A 16,009-nucleotide genomic window follows, 5' to 3' on the forward strand; every position below is an offset into this window, starting at 1 on the left:
AGAGAGATTTCTCAACTATATAGTGTGAGAACTGCCCAAGAAATAATGCTCCGCTTACGTCAACCTGTCAGAATGTCTCAACATATATATATATATATATATATATATATATATATATATATATATATATATATATCCCTTGATAGCACAGTGGGCCATGTATTTTACCTAGTTGTATTTACCTAGTTGTATTTTGCGGGAAGGGGAGCTATGCTCGTGATGTCCCGCCTTTGTATCTTGCAGTGTCTAGTTTGTTTTTAAACTCATGAATGGTTTTTGCGCATACTATTCCATTGTCCAGTTTGTTCCAAGTGTCCAAAACTCTATGAGGAAAACTGTTTTTCTTCAGTTATGTCAGTATTCCCTTATGTCTGAGTTGGGTTAGTCATTGGCTTGACCACATATCAGTTTCCGTAATGCTTCTATCGAGCTCCTTGTCAGTCTCGGCTATGATTGCATGGAATTAAATTGAAAATTAATGTGGATGAAAAGATGCATATATATATATGTATATATATATATATATGTATATATATATATATATGTGTATGTGTGTGTGTGTGTGTGTGTGTATGTATATGTGTGTGTGTATGTATATGTGCATGTGTGTATACGTAATATATATATATATATATGTATATGAGGTGAGAAGTAGTTTGTTAGTAATTGTTTGCCTACCAGAGTAGTATATTACCTTGATTCAGTAAAATTTTTCTTAAAAGTGAAGTTATGCATGCTTCTTCATTTATGGTATTTCAAAGTATTATTGTGGACCTATTAGTGAGGGGAATGTGTGAATGTTATATATGATTTAGCTACCACTTTTGAAGAGCATGGATTTCAAGCACCAAGATTATAATGGTAATTGTGGGATTCCTACAATAGGTTACAATGACAAAGCATGCTGACAAGATCGTCTGGTTCATATTATGCAAGGAGATATCAACAAGAGGGTTCAGAAAGGATGATTATTGCTGCAGTGGACATAAACAAGGCATCTGAAAGTTCCTAGACATATATTATTAAGAGGGATCAATGAAATGTATATACAGAGCAATGAAGAAGTGGATAGTATGCTTCTTTACTGGTAGACAGTGGAAAGTATCAAGACAATTAGATTTCCCTGGGCCAAAAGCTTGTACCATGGTGTCCCCCAAGGAACCATACTCTCAGATATGCTGTTCAGCCTCTTCAAGTGCTGTTCCAACACCAGATCCAAAATATAGCACCATATTGCTTTCTACATAGTTGACCTAACCATAATCCAACATAACACCTACAAGAAAAAGGCCAAAAACACCCAAGCTAAGTTAGGAAAACAGAGCAACACATAAGAATAAAGGAGACTGCAAGAGACCATAAGGCCTACACAAGGCAGCTCTGTATCCATCACCACCTGTCATCCCCATCCATAAAGTTGTCTAATCGTTTTTTAAAACAACTGATAGTTTCAGCGCTTACTACATGGTTACTAAGTTTATTCCATTCATCGACCACCCTATTAGTAAACCAATTCTTGCCTATATCTTTCTTAAATCTAAATTTGTCCAGTTTATACCCATTACTGCGAGTCCTGCCCTGTTGTTTTATTATGATGACCTTGTTTGCACCACCCTTGTTATAACCTTTGATCCACTTGAACACTTCTATTAGATCACCCCGCACTCTGCGTCTTTCCAGAGAGTGTAAGTGAAGGTGCCTAAGCCTCTCTTCGTAATGCAAATTTCTGACTCCATGTATCATTTTGGTCATTTTTCTCTGTACTGATTCTAGTGAATTTATGTCCATTCTGTAGGACGGAGACCAAAACTGTACCGCATAGTCTAGGATGGGTCTATCGGTAGATAGTTTAATAATTACCTCTGCACTTCTATTCATTACCATCCTAGCAATGAAACCTAATACTCTGTTAGCTTTATTTCTGGCGCTAATGCACTGCTTCCTAGTTTTAAGGTCCGGACTCACCAGAACTCCCAAGTCCCTCTCGCACTCAGATTTTTCTAAAAACGTGATATTTAAGCTGTATCTATTTTCGGGGTTGTGTAGCCCTACGTTTAACATGCTACACTTAGAGATATTGAAGTTCATTTGCCATTTCACTTACCAACTGCTTTTTCCCCCATATAAGGGAAGTAGTCAAAAACAAAGGGGTCAAATGCACTCCCACGTCCTCCATCCCCACATACTCCACTCCCATTCAACCCCTTCTCTCCCCCTTCTTGGCTCCTGGATGATGGTTCATCCTTGCATCCCGCCCACTCCCCCGGTTCAGAAGCAACATAGCAAGACACAGCACATCCACAGTAAGGCCACTTCATTTAATCAGAAAAACAAATCCATCTCCTCATGCAGAAAAGGAGAAGACGGGGAGAAATGCCTTTGAGATGCATCAAAATGTCATTCACACATAATCCCCATCCTCCACCCATTCCCTTCCATGCATCACAGCATCATCCATACACAATCATTCTCCTCTCAGCCCTGTTTTCTGTGTTCTCCCTTCCTCAACAGACCCTATCCATTTACCCAATACCCCTCTGCTCTCCTCCTCACCTCGTTTTTCATTCTGTCCAGCCTAGTACCACCTACCATGCTTCTCAGGCATTCAATCTCAGACACATTTCAACTCTTCCTCTCTTATGTTCCATGTTTCTTCCCCACACGTTGGCACAATCACTCCTTCATATGATCTCCTCTTGGATTCAATTCCCAAATGTCTTTTTCTCCTTGTACTTTTTAACCCCCCAAGGCATTTCCTAGCTTCTCTCAATCTACACTCCACTCCTCCCTTTCCTGCCTATTTACACCTGAGTATCTGAAGTTATCCAGCTTCAGTTTCTCTCCCATAATACTAACTTCTAACTTGCTGCTGTATTATTGTCTTGTAATATTGCTTATTCCAGACATGCAGATTTTATTTTTGTTCACATATTTTTTCAACTTTCTCATCAGTAACTACTATAGCAATTGTTGACAACTGGTTTAATGCAACTGGCAGCAGCCTGCTGGGCCACAAATCATCGGGAAGATATATAATGTTGTCTAGATGATTGTCAGCTTGGGGTATTGGATAAACAACATGGAAGGCAGAAATTGTACAGTTTGTTTGCATTGCCCGGATAGTTTTTATATTTTGCTTCATACTAAAGTTGTGCTTGTAGTGAAACTAGTGATTTTTTGCAGACATTATCTATTAACCCCTTTTGAAGGTGCAAGATTAATTTTGCATACAAGATGAAAGGATGCACTTGGACATTGCCTCAAAGTTCTTGTCTATACACTGCCATTGTTCTGATATACAGTTGAACCTCGAAAGCCCGGACTAATTGGGGGGAAGGGTGGTCCGGTCATGCCAAACGTCCGGTCATCGAAAATATTACCTTAACACCCGTAGATTTTCATAGCGGTATACATATAGGTAATGTGTGAGATGACATAGAAACACAAGAATAATACTCTAACACTGTAATAATAACAATACTGTAATAATAAAGCTATGATACTAATAATTCTGTAGTAATAACTGTAATACAGGCATGTAAATGTACTGTATATACAGTGTACTGTACTGTATTTTTTATTAAGTACACTGTAAATATTGGAAGGTATGCATGTGGGACAGTGGTGGCGGCCAGGATTGCCGCATTTTCTACACTGCCGTGTAGAATGGGAGTGTTGCCATACCGGGGCATACATTTTTCTCGGGCGTGTGCAGACTTTCATAGCAAGATATACTTGTCAAACTTTGACAAAATGTTGGTTCTAGTTTTTTTTATCTTGAATGTATATAAGGCCCTCATGCCCTAACATATTCAGTAAGATATAATTTTTTCTTTCTTTTTATATTATTATCGCTAAAAGAAAGCTGAAACTTTAGCGTAGTCCTATGATTTTTAGACAAAAGTTTGAGTTTTTGAACGTTTTTAACAGCCCGCTGATATGTAGAAAAAATTTCCTCATGTCCTTGTGCAGCTGCCACATGCCGCTATTTTACTACGTTTTGGTACAAAATTCTACGAAACAGTAGCCCTGATGGCGGCTTGACTGGGCCGGGTTTGAGTACACATGTACGGCTGTCGCTGCCACCTACCGGACAAATAGGGAACTTTGCTTGAAAAGTCCACCCTTTGTTCATTTTGACCGGTCATACGAGGGTCCGGGCTTTCGAGGTTCGACTGTATAGTTTTCTTTGAGAGTTCCTTGGTATTTTTAAAGATTATAACTATGGGGGGACGGAGAGGGGGTCATCAATTTAATGACGCGGCCTTGCTGTGGATGTGCTGTGTCTTGCGACACTGCTTCTGACCCAGGGCAGTGGACAAGGTGCAGGGATGACCCGTCATCCAGGAGGTGCTAAGATAAGAGGGAGGGTGGAGGGGGTGTGGAGTGTATTTAGGGACGGAATGGGTGGGAATGATTTTATGCCTTTTCCTTTTTGGCTACCTCCCTTGTAAGGGGGAAAAAGCCTTGGTATATGTAACTGCATGAGAATGACATTGCCTCAAATTTCTTGTCTTTACACTGTCATTCTGATACATATTTTTCTTTGAGAGTTCCTTGGTATTTGAAAATTATAACTGCATGAGAATGGTTTACAAAATGTTAGTTGATGGGATGTTGTTTATTTCTTGTTTGACCTTTTTACATGGCTATATTCTTTGGGACTGTAGGTTTTGAGATTTGCATTATTTGTGGGGTCCTTTCTCCAATTACAGCTAACTTCAAATTTGTGCATGGTTTCAGCTTAGGCTACATCATTTTTAACCAAATTGTAGTATGAAAAGGCAATGTTTGTGGGGTCATTTCTCTTACTATCCAATTACAGATAGCTGCAACTTCATACATAGTTTCAGCTTGGGGTGCATCATTTTTCAAGTATCACTCGTAGGTAGTAATTCATGTATTGTTCCAGCTTAGGAAGCTCACAGGCCAAGCAGGTTATGGTGTTGTTACTTGCGGCGAAGGTCGAGGGGATGGCAGTCCAGACCCTGCCACCAGCGAAGTTGAACCAAGGGCATGGTTCATTAGATTCCACGCTACAAAATTCTCTGTAAGGGGCATCATCCTAACCTCCTGTTAGGGGGGAGTTTGTAATGTTAAACCATGTCACCATCATCATTGTTCCAGTTTGGGCTATTTTGCTTTCTAAATCATTTGGCATATTTTTTGCATCTGTATGGAGACTATTTCTTCACATTCTATAGAAATTCTCACAACTTATATTTGTGACCTCCCATCCTTAAACAAGTGATCTCTTTTGTCAGTGTGGTCTATCCCCTTTAGCAGCCTGATCACAGTAAACATTACCTCTTTGATCTTTCAGTGTCAGGAAATCCACACATAGCTTATCTGCTAGGGTGGGAGTCGGTTTGGTAGCTGTTCTTGGTTTTCTTGATTTTGCTTACATTTTTCACTGAAACATTCCAATCTTTCATGGATTAGGATTTCTTTCATCTATATAGTGAAAAGACCATTTAGTATTTTGCATGCATGTCTCCCAGTCTTATTGATTGTCTGTCATGTGACTGGTTATCAGCAGTATCTTTTTCCACTTCTGCCTTTGTTATGGTAGAGTTCCTGGGGAATAGTTTGGAGGTGGTCTTTTTGGGCTACTCTCCATTGCCAATACATTCTTGTCACCATGTAAATATAGCATCTTTTTGTATGATCTATGCATGTTTACTAGCATGCTGGCCTATTTTGTACCTTTCATCATCTTATAGGACTTCTGGTCAATGCTCTCCATCTGAGATGTTAAGTGTTTGAAGGTCCTTATCAGGCCTGGTATTGTTTTTAAGTAAGAGATGAGATATTTTGATACAGTTGACCCTTGCCTGCCTGTTACTTCGTGAACAGTGACATTTATAGTATGTTTGCCATTCCTTACCTCACCATGTAAGCTGCACCCCATCCCCCATTCTACCTCATGTATACAATAAAACCCAACATCACCAAAATCGTTTGTTCATACCCCAACAACTATAGACTGCATTGCATGAACATTTTGGTGATTATACTTTACAGTAGAACATAATTTTAATGTGAGATCGGATGCTTTAGAGACTGCTTTAGATGCATTTTGATTGGAATTTAACTTCACTGCATTTTTACAAGTGATCAACTTAAGAAAATTATTGTATGCACAGGTTATGAGTAGGAAGCTAAGATGCTTGGCTCGGAATGATATAATCACTAAACACAGGAAAATATGTATGCCAATTTTATTCTTTTGGGGATGGGAATGAAATTGCTTTAAATTTATCAATGGTTGGAAAAGGTGCCATTTTAAATATTGGTTGAACACTGCCTTGCTGCATTGCTTCTGACTAAGACAATGGGCAGGAGACAGAGGTGATCCCTCCTCCACAATGGACTAAGATAAACTGGGAAACAAATGGGGGACAGATAGGAGTGGAATGGGTGGGTGTGGGTGCCCTGGCTAGCTACCTCTCTCATAAGATGAAAGAGCCCTTGGTATATCAATATAGGTAGGTATGGTTGAATTGACATTCTGCTGTATTGCAGTTTTGTAGTTATTCTCCTGTGTCAAAATGAAAGCTACCATTTTATCTGCCTTTCTGTTAGTTGGTTGGCCATTTCTGTATGCTTTATATATATATATATGTGTGTGTGTGTGTAATATAACTTTAGAAGGTACTCCAACTTTTAGAGTATTCACTGATAATTTTGGCTCTGAAAGCAGACTCGCCTGTTATTTTTTCTTGTTTAATCAGTTCTTTGATGTTACCAGTAAGGGACACATTCTAGTCTGGCATGTTTTGGGGTATACCTAAGTATCTTACTAGTTATGAGTGTTTGGTGTATGTAGTGACAGCTCATATAAAAAAGGAGACTGCAAGTACACAACATTCTTGGTAGATGCAACTCATTCTGCAGTGCCCCACTCTTGCCCAACCCAAACTACAACAGTGTTTCTCGAGTGATTTGTGGACCAATCCATAGGCTGTCGTCAATTACCTTGTATCCCTATGGGAGTGGATTGATTGATAATCCTATTTGGGAAACATAAGTCTTCATATATCTGATCTTAATTTTGTCTCGTGTGGTTTTCCATTGTTCCCACATTGACAGATTTCATTGTCAAGTATGTTTATACCTTTCATGACTGAACATTGGTATAGCCTCTCTTCTGTTGATAGCCCCATGATATTTACTTTTATCAGCAAAGGGTTCAACTGTAGCATCCCCCCCCACCAACACTGATCAGTTGTAGAATCTCCACCCCAGCTACACTAAATTGTACAATCCCCACCCCATCAACCTGATCAGCTGTAGATTCTCAACCCAACCTAATAGCATAGGATTGGTTATGTTAGGTTATGTATCTTGATCTGTAATCATCTGTAGAGTGTTAGGTCAGACTAGGTTAGGTTATGTATTATGGGCCATACTGTAGAATGTCCACCCCAGAAACACCCCGAAGTACAATGGGTGTGTGTGTGTCAATAATTGATCTTGGTAAAATGAATTTTCAATACTGTTATTCATGTCTGACCATGTAGTTGAATGCTACTATCATGCTCCATAGTAGAATGTGGTACTTTTGATGTGCATTTGTGGTGAACATTTTTGTCACTTTGAAATTTTTAATGCTTCATTTTTGTAGGCCCATTCCATTGAGCAGCCATTGCCTGTTTTCACATGCACCACTTTCCAATGTTTTATATTTCTTTACATTGAAATTAGTTTCTTACTCTCATCTTCCAAATGATCACACTCATTTTAAAGCATTAATTCCACTGCCTCATGCAGGACTCCACTAGTAACATAACTCTATGTAGGCAACCTGCTCTTCATTGTTGTTATTGTTAATCTGTTTCTAAAAGTTCTTCATGCATTCTAGTAAATTCCCATTAAGATTTCTTGTAATTAATTAGGTACCATATCAAATGTGTTGCATCCAAATAAACTCCGTCCACCCAATGATCCATGTCTTGGAGCTCAAGTTATAAAAAATGATCATATGAGATTGTAAAGGTTAGATTATGAGCAATCAACAGTTTGGAAACCTCTTTTTTTTTTTTTTTTCCCTAAAGTCAAATTCAGTTTCCAACAGGATTCACATATCTTTCATACATTTGGTCAGACAGGTCTGATGTAGAGGAACCTCAGCTGCCACCTTTAATAAGTTGGCACAAGCCAGTTTCTAATTCCTTGACACTGCCTTCTTGTAGTGACAATGAAAGTACAAACGTTTATTCATCTTGTACACTATTTGTTCCTAACATTCTTCATATTAAGAGATCCTGTATGCCTTATGGCATTCCATATGTTCAGTGCCTTCATTATTATATTTATTCCTAGATATTGTGTACTCTAATGGTTCGTTTCTTTCTCCATGTTCTCCATCCTGTATCTGACATTTTTGCTGAAAGTTTGGGGTCCAACTTCATTGCCTATGTATTTACTCTCGTTACAAGTATATATAAAAATGCTCCACTTGTGCTATGTCAGTTAACAGTCTCTACAATCTTTTTATCCCAAGAATATTTTTCACTTTCATGATGTTTGTTTTTCCAAAATTTGTCCCTGCCTTTGTCCATTTTTTCCAGAAAAAGTAGACTTGTGTGGTTCCATTTCTGCATTCCAAATTGACATTCTGAACTTGAATGTCCCATATTTCATTTAACTATATCATGAATCAGTGATTGCCATTTGTTGATTGAAATAAATGCCATGTAAGGATGGAGCCTTATACTTGTACAGCTTTTTCAAGTATATTGTGTTTATTTTGATAGACTTGTTGGCAAGTCATAAATCTACCCCTAGTTAAGACTATATTCGCCAGATAAAACTGTCCTTAAAAATAAGGCAGGACTACTTTCCCAATCCTATTGTATGGAAGGAAAACTACATTATCTTCTAAATGTATGGTAGCTTAATGGGTGTATATTCACTGTATTTACAGATTTATATGTAAGAATATCAATACTTACTGATATGGGAGTTGTTGTATCTTCAGTAATGTCTAAAGAAAGATAAAATCTGTACAATAGTTTCAAGGTCTGTATGGTAGTTCCACACTGTTAATGGTAGTATAGTAAGGTAGCACTTCTTTAACAAAGCCATTGTTCAACAGCTAGCCACTGGTATGCCAATGAGCTTTTGTAAATTGTGGGTTTGCAGGGATACGTTTTCTACTTCTGCAAGTGTAAACAAGCCTAACCTGCATTAATTAACCTAACCTACACTACACTAAGGGTTAGTTAATAGTATTATAATGTCAAGTTAAATGGCCTTGCCAAGTATTAGTTTCAATAGAATATAATTGTGGTGAGCTGTGAGTTATGTGAAGTGGTGTAAAATGAGTGTTAGGCAAGCTGTTTCACATTTTACCACTCGGTGGTAAATGTTCATATTTCATATTCAGTGTAAAAATTGACCCCTGGTTTTAGATGTTTTAGGATTCATATGTCAACTTGTATGTATGCGTATACAGTATGTATGTAAATTTCTACTCCCTCCCCATACCTTTATACACACAGTGACATCTTTTGGACACATGGAAAGAATGAGTGAAGAAAGACTAATAAAAGAGGTATGGAAGGCAGATGTGGAGGGAGTGAACATGAGGGGACGTCCTAGGATGTGGTGGATGGATGGGGTGAAGGGGGCTTTGGGGAAGAGGGGAATGTCTGTTGAGGAAGGACGGGAGAGGACAGAAGACGGGTGAATGGAGAATGGTTGTATATGGATGATGATGTGATTGCATGAGGTGAAATGGGCGGGGATGGGGGGTGAGGTAGCATGTGTGAGCAAAATTTGACGCAGCCCGAAGGGATTTCTCCCAGTCTTCTCCTTTTATGCAATGGGGGGACGGAGAGGGGGGATCGCTGATTTAATGAAGTGGCCTTGCTGTGGATGTGCTGTGTCTTGCGACACTGCTTCTGACCCAGGGCAGTGTACAAGGTGCAGGGATGACCCGTCATCCAGGAGGTGCTAAGATAAGAGGAAGGGTGGAGGGGTGTGGAGTGTATTCAGAGATGAAATGGGTGGAAATGATTTTATGCCTTTTCCTTTTTGGCTACCTCCCTTGTAAGGGGGGAAAAAGCCTTGGTATATGTATGTACATCTTTCATGTCTGAACAATGCTGTTAGATCACCTCTCTTCTCTGTTTTCCTCTCCTAACAGTCCCATAATAGCTAGTCTTTTCATATGAATTGTCAGCAAGATTAATTAATGTAGTTTCCAGAATCTGAATTTTCTCAATCTTGTTTATATTTTTATTTTATGGTGAGCACACCACTGCCCCAAATTGCAACCTAGGACATAAAAGGTTTTTAGTAAACTTTGTCCATAGGTAGACAGAAAGGCACTGTGGGAGGTTATGCAGATTTATGGGATAGGAGGAAAGCTTTTCGGAGCTGTCAAGAGTTTTTATGAGAGTAGTAGAGCTTGTGTCAGGATTAGAAATGGAGAGAGTGAGTGGTTTGAAGTAAAGGTGGGACTTCGTCAAGGATGCGTTATGTCGCCCTGGCTGTTCAACTTATACATGGATGGGGTGGTGCGAGAGGTGAATGCTAGGGTAGTGGGTCAGGGATTGGAGATGGTTAAAGAAAATGGAGAAAAGTGGGAGGTGAGCCAGCTGTTGTTTGCGGACGACACTGCGCTTGTGGCAGGGTCGGAGGAGGGATTGAGGAAGCTGGTGGCAGAGTTTGGGAGAATATGTGATAGAAGAAAGCTAAAGATAAATGTGGGTAAAAGTAAGGTGATGAGATGTACAAGGGGTGAAAGTGGCAGTAGACTGGAAGTGAACATTAAGGGAGAGCGACTGGAGGAAGTGGATAGTTTTAGATACTTGGGTGCAAGTGTAGCAGGAAAAGGTGGAGTGAAGGTGGAGGTAGAATGTAGATTGAGAGAAGCGAGTAAATGCCTTGGTGGATTAAAGAGTGTAATGAGGAATAGACATTTAGGAATGGATGGTAAGAGGAGACTGTATGAAGGAGTGATTGTGCCAACAGCACTGTATGTGGCAGAAACGTGGAACATAAGAGAAGAAGAGAGGAGTAGTTTGAATGTGTTTGAGATGAGGTGTCTGAGAAGTATGGTGGGGGTTACTAGGCTGGATAGAGTGAGAAATGAGGAGGTGAGGAGGAGAACAGGGGTGGAAAAGGAGCTGGGAGATAGGGTTGATGAAAGAATATTAGGATGGTTTGGACACATGGAAAGAATGAGTGAAGAAAGACTAGTAAAAGAGGTATGGAAGGCATATGTGGAGGGAGTGAACATGAGGGGACGTCCTAGGATGAGGTGGATGGATGGGGTGAAGGGGGCTTTGGGGAAGAGGGGAATGTCTGTTGAGGAAGGAAGGGAGAGGACGGAAGACAGAGGTGAGTGGAGAATGGTTGTATATGGATGATGTTGTGATTGCATGAGGAGGAATGGGCGGGGGGGTGGGGAGTGAGGTAGTATGTGTGAGTAAATTTGACGCAGCCCGAAGGGATTTGTCCCCGTCCTCTCCTTATATGCAAGGGGGGATCGCCGATTAAATGAAGCGGCCTTGCTGTGGATGTGCTGTGTCTTGCGACACTGCTTCTGACCCAGGGCGGTGGGCAAGGTGCAGGGATGACCCGTCATCCAGGAGGTGCTCAGATGAGAGGGAGGGTGGGAGGGGTGTGGAGTGTATTTAGGGATGAAATGGGTGGGAGTGTTTTTATGCCTTTCCCTTTTTGGCTACCTCCCTTGAAAGGGGGAAAAAGCCTTGGTATATGTATGTATGTATGTTGTCCATTTTGTGCAGGGATTTTTAATCTGGTTTTTGGACCCCCATGGGTTTGTAGGAAGTTTTCTAGGGATTCTTAAATGCCTGAAGTTCTGTACTAGTGAGCAGTAAAGTAATTAGTTTCATTCCTGCATGTATAGTATCATTGTTAATTGCTTATGCTGTAATTGTTTCATAAGGTCATAATGTGAGCCATTACATCATATCCATTGTTAGTATATGTTTAGTTAGAAAAAGGTAGAATGAAGACATGGGTCTAGTTCAGAGTTTATTCCTGACTGGTTTCGCTCGAGCTTATTCAGGGGTGTTTCTCTGGGTCAGAGCTGACATCTATTTATAAACTGACCCCATGTATACTCTGATGAAGATGGACCCGCAGATATTGGGGCAGAAGCATTTGTGTAAAATGTGGTTGTGAGCCCCAAGTGAATGTTGTGGCAAAGCCCTAAATTGTAGCTGTGAAGTGCAAATATAATGAATGTAGAAATTATAAAAAATAAATTATAGAAATGCCAGACAAGTTGCTATGTAAAACACCCTATTGGACATCAGGTCGTCAGAATGTCAGCTTCACCCTAGAGAACCATTCATGTGAAGAAGCTTACAGTGAAGTTTGTCAGGAATAATCTCGGAACTAGACCCAAGTCTTCTTTTTCTACCTTCTTCAAATTATCACAAAGCCTCAATATTTACTTAGTTGAGGGTTTGAATCCTGCACTCCTGATTCTTAGCATGCACATAGAGCGAAGGTGACAGTTACATGCTTCCTGGCATAGATGTCTTACTTTTAAACATATTTTGTGAACATTACTAGTGTTACTACTGACCCATTTAGGAGTCCACCAGTAACTTCATTCAGACTTCTAGTACCAATACCCTTTTATTTTTTGTAAGGTACAGTGTCAAAATTTTCTCAGATCCAAGTAAACATATTCCACCCCACCACATTCCTCTTGCACCACATCGATTTACTCTCAAGTGGAAGCTAATCCAAATGCCAGATCTTTTCTTCATGTGGATTTTATATATAAGAAAAGAAAAGAAAAGAAAAAATATATATATTTCTTTTCTTTTTTCTTTTCTTATTGGTGTAATATTTAGAGGACCCTCCCTGTCACCAGTGTCCTATTTTTAGGCAATTTTCCTTTTTTTCAGTGCACACAAAATTTTTGTATATTTCATTCCCAACATTCTTTTTCTCATGCAGTTCCTTCAATAATTTTTGCTTTCTTCCACATTTGTCATACAACCCAATTTGCTCTCAAAAGTGAACCTTTGCTTTGGACTGAAGTTGTTGTTCCTTAGCCACTGTTCCACCAATATCAAATTATTAGAACACGTTTGATTTGTTTACCACACACTGATTAATTTCTTATTTTTGTGCTTGTTCCAAATATGTTATACTCTTCCCTTGGCTCTCCCCCCCCCCCTCTTTATTATTATTATTATTATTTTTTTTTTTTTTTTTTTTTTTTTTCCTTCCCAAGGGCTGCTTATGAACTGACCTGTATCCTGAATAAAGGAATGTGGGTGGGTTGAACCATGAATCGATTAGCAAACAGTTTAATAGGCTTATGGTTCACTGCCATCATAAGGGTTAATTTTCATGTTTATTTGTATTTATGCTATTCAGTAAAACTGGGTACAGCTTGAATTTAAAACTGGTATATTCAAGGATACCCCACTGTCACAAGAAATTCCATTATTTTCGTTGTCAAGGATGGTTGTGTAATGGTGCCAATTGATTTTTGTATTTTATTAGGTTTAATATGAACAAAAAGTTAAAAATTTTCTTTTTTTCTTGCAGGTCTTGCAGTTGTGGGAGGAAGTCCTGGAGGCAGTCTTGCATATGAAGACATATTTTATGTTGGCCCCAACCTAACACCAGTACAAGGAGATTGCCTTCAATTGTCACTCCCCCCTTTTTTTTTTCTTTTTTTTTTCTTTTGTATATTTATTTATTTCCTTTGTGGAAGACGTGAGGTGGCTGTTAAAGCTGCCCACCACTAATCAGGAGCCTGGCAGGGGGAGAGCAACAGGTAAGAAACAAAATACTTTGGAGTGTATGGTGTACTACAATTGTTGTGTGTGTGTGTGTGTGTGTGTAAGGGGAAGTTGCAAAAAAAAAAATCTGTACAACTATTGTTTCATTTGTCTTTCATTTGTCTTTTTATTTTTGCTATTGACATCCATCTATTTCTCTATGTTCTGGATACTTCCTACCTTCTCCCCATCTTATTGCCACCCTCTTTTCCCAGTCTTCATCGGTAAAGATGAGGAATTGTTACTAGGTGATGATGGCTGGTTCCTTGGATCTGAGGATCATTGGGAAGAATGCAATTGGTGACAGGCTCATTAGTGTCTGTGCAGTCCAATCCATTTCACCCCATCTACATCACTGTAGGACTTTCGTCCCACCTGTACTGCATATACTTAATTTGGGTATCAGTGCACACACAACTAATCTCACTCTTCTGGGTCAGGGACATTCTTCAGTGGTTCAGTGGACTAAAACACCTGTGGCAACTTGGATGTAAGTTTTACATCAGCTAGCCCTTGTACTTAGCCTCTAGCATGGGGCATGGGGATCTTTAACTTGTTAGGGTCTTGACTACTAGATACTAAAGATATTTTCATTGACCCAGGGTCTGAGCTGTCCAGATGTCTTGTATATGACATATTTTATATAGGCACTTTAGGAGTTTTATGTTGGTGTATCCTTCTAGATGGATTGCTTCTCAAAGCTGTTGAACTCCCTTTACCCCATGCTATTTTGCTCATAGTTGTGGGTTTGGTTTATGTGGTACCAGGACATATCCACATATGCCAGTGCACCTGGGGGCTGGCCACCTCCATAGTCCTCACAGTTTGGTCTGGGTCCTTTTGGTGCTCAGTTACCACCTGTCGCCTGGCCAGAGGCCTTTGGGGAGACACCATGTAGATCCTGTTGTGGAGAGGCTTTGTACTATTAGCAAAGGTTGGCTCCTTATGGTGCTGCAGGTATCGTTGCTAGTCAGCAGTGAAGGCTGAATGCCAGAGGTGACATGTATGCACACTTCCCCAATATCAGCATTAGTAAAGAAGAAGTAGTCGAGCAGATTGACAGACTTAAAGCTACAAAATCTCCGGGTCCAGACAAAATTTCCATAAGAATGCTTAAGGAGTGCAAATTTAAAATCTGCGACCAGTTAACTGAAATATTAAATAAATCGGTAGACACTGGTTTTGTTCCAACTGCTTGGAGGCAGGCAAACATTGTTCCTGTTTTTAAGAAGGGAGATAGATTGTCTATATGCAACTACAGGCCAATCAGTTTGACATCGGTTATAGGAAAAATGCTTGAATCAATAATAGTAAATAGACTCGGAGAACACATCGAAGGGCATAATTTAATTCATGATTCTTAGCATGGTTTCTCCAAGGGTAAGTCATGTGTGACTAATCTTCTATCCTTTTACACTAAAGTATATAAGGGGTCAGATAACAATGAAAATTACGATGTTTACCTTGACTTTAGCAAAGCGTTCGACAAGGTGCCACACCAGAGACTACTAAATAAAATTAAAGCCCATGACATAGGAGGAAAAGTGTTAGAATGGATTAGAGCTTGGATTAGTTACAGAAAACAGTGGGTCACCATAAATGGAATAAAATCGAGGTGGGGCAGTGTTACTAGCGGGGTCCCCCAGGGCTCGGTTTTGGGTCCCTTATTGTTCATTATGTACATAAACGACTTAGACAATGGGATAAATAGTGATGTTAGTAAGTTTGCAGACGACACTAAAATAGGACGCCTAATTAGGTCAGGAAACGACGCCCAGATTCTGCAGGATGATCTTAATAAGTTGTTAACATGGTCGGTGAAATGGCAAATGAACTTCAATATCTCTAAGTGTAGCATGTTAAACGTTGGGCTACACAACCCCAAAAATAGATACAACTTAGATAACACGTTTTTAGACAAATCTGAGTGCGAGAGGGACTTGGGAGCTCTGGTGAGTCCGGACCTTAAAACCAGGAAACAGTGCATTAGTGCCAGAAATAAAGCTAACAGAGCATTAGGCTTCATTGCCAGGACGGTAATGAATAGAAGTGTAGAGGTAATTATTAAACTATCTACCGATAGTTAGACCCATCCTTGACTATGCAGTACAGTTTTGGTCTCCATCCTACAAAATGGACATTAATTCACTAGAATCAGTACAGAGAAGAATGACCAAAATGATACATGGACTCGGAAATCTGCCTTATGAAAAGAGGCTTAG

The 16,009-nt window shown here is 39.7% G+C and overlaps 1 protein-coding gene across 19 annotated transcripts in view; it reads left to right on the forward strand.

Annotated features, from left to right (window-relative positions):
* The window catches only part of LOC143020303 (uncharacterized), a 139,367-nt gene that overhangs the window by 108,191 nt on the left and 15,167 nt on the right, over nt 1-16,009 (forward strand). For 10 of the 19 annotated variants that reach the window (XM_076176577.1, XM_076176582.1, XM_076176581.1 and 7 more), the window contains one exon: nt 13,552-13,783. The exons of the other annotated variants lie outside the window; for them this stretch is intronic. The gene's annotated coding sequence lies outside the window, so the exon portion shown is untranslated. The remainder of the gene's footprint in view (nt 1-13,551; nt 13,784-16,009) is intronic. 19 annotated transcript variants of the gene reach the window in all.

This window comes from Oratosquilla oratoria, chromosome 39, assembly GCF_046742065.1.
Source record: "Oratosquilla oratoria isolate Oo_2021 chromosome 39, ASM4674206v1, whole genome shotgun sequence".
NCBI classification, from domain to species: Eukaryota; Metazoa; Arthropoda; class Malacostraca; order Stomatopoda; family Squillidae; genus Oratosquilla; species Oratosquilla oratoria.